The 1306-nt window shown below is 29.5% G+C and overlaps 1 protein-coding gene across 1 annotated transcript in view; it reads right to left on the bottom strand.

The window, feature by feature from the left end:
* LOC106871673 (U-scoloptoxin(05)-Sm1a) overlaps positions 1-1306 on the bottom strand; it is a 360778-nt gene that overhangs the window by 900 nt on the left and 358572 nt on the right. The gene's annotated exons all lie outside the window — the stretch shown is intronic.

The following is a 1306-nucleotide window of genomic DNA, read 5'->3' as shown; positions in this document are numbered from 1 at the left end:
TAACTATCCAGGAGTAGATTATCCATATAGATATAGGGCAGGGAATTGTTAATTAATTAATAAATTAATAATTAACAATTTTGCCAAGTAGTTCAGTATACAGGTTAGTATAAAGGTTTTTTGAATACTGAATTACTTGGCAAAATTGTTAATTATTAATTTATTAATTAATTAACAATTCCCTGCCCTATATCTATATGGATAATCTACTCCTGGATAGTTAAACTGCAATCTATTTTCTGCGGGACTGTTAGTGACGCACATGGGGTAATTTTGAGGAGGGATACGGAATTTACTAGTCGATATAAATTTGGAGATGCTGATTTTTCTTATGTGATATTTGATGTCGCATTGTCAAATGTACATGGGTTTATTTGCGTTTTCAGATTTATAATTTTGAAGAGTTGTAATGAATTTTTATAAAATTCTAATCACGAAACGTCGTACATGATTAACTAACGGCATGTTTGTTTTCGTTTATTTTTTCCTCTGTTGTTCTATGTGAGCCATGAATATCACTATCCGTTGGAGACTTAATTGTAGTTAGAATTAGTAGTTTTAACTGCTATTTCTAAATTTTCAGTATGTTGGCGAAGCAATTTCTGCTGATCCCTATAAGTTTATATATATATATAATTAAAGATGGATTGTAATTAAATGTAATTAATTATATTTACAATCCATCTTTAATTTTCCTTCATTATATATGTTTATTTACACAATGAGTAGTATATAAAGAATTCATTGGATTCTCTCCCTTTCTCCTTTACACAGATTTTATTACCATTATTATTAACTTTTAGATTTTCTGTGGTTCATTTTGTCTTCTTTTAATTTAAACTCTTAGTATAGCGTTCATAGCTTCTCTCCCTAAACAGCTCCCTGTAAACTAGCGTTCTTGTTTCTAACGGTCATTTAACTTAGCTATATAGTGTTATTACTCGTACGTAACCTTAGCATTAAGCGCAAGTCTTGCATTTGTAATATGGTTCCCTGACGATGAATTTATGTGCATATTCCAGCTCCTCTGATTTCTTTGGAGTAGAGAGCATATAATTTTTGAAACATATGGAGGAATTAGAGGAACTTATTGATTATATGCGTTTTGCTCCATTTATTATTATCCTTTATATCTACTCAAAATACATCACTTTAACATGGACTTTCTACCCATTAACCGGGTATGATATCCCAGTGTTTTGTGTGATTTTTGCTACCCTGGTAACTATTAACATATTTGCATTATCGAAGTTTTTCAACCAAGATAATATTAATATAGATATAAATTAATATATATATATATATA

This window comes from Octopus bimaculoides, chromosome 10 (genome assembly GCF_001194135.2).
Source record: "Octopus bimaculoides isolate UCB-OBI-ISO-001 chromosome 10, ASM119413v2, whole genome shotgun sequence".
Classification (NCBI taxonomy): domain Eukaryota; kingdom Metazoa; phylum Mollusca; class Cephalopoda; order Octopoda; family Octopodidae; genus Octopus; species Octopus bimaculoides.
Note: the sequence above shows the minus strand (reverse complement) of the source record. Positions and strands in the feature narration are given on the sequence as shown.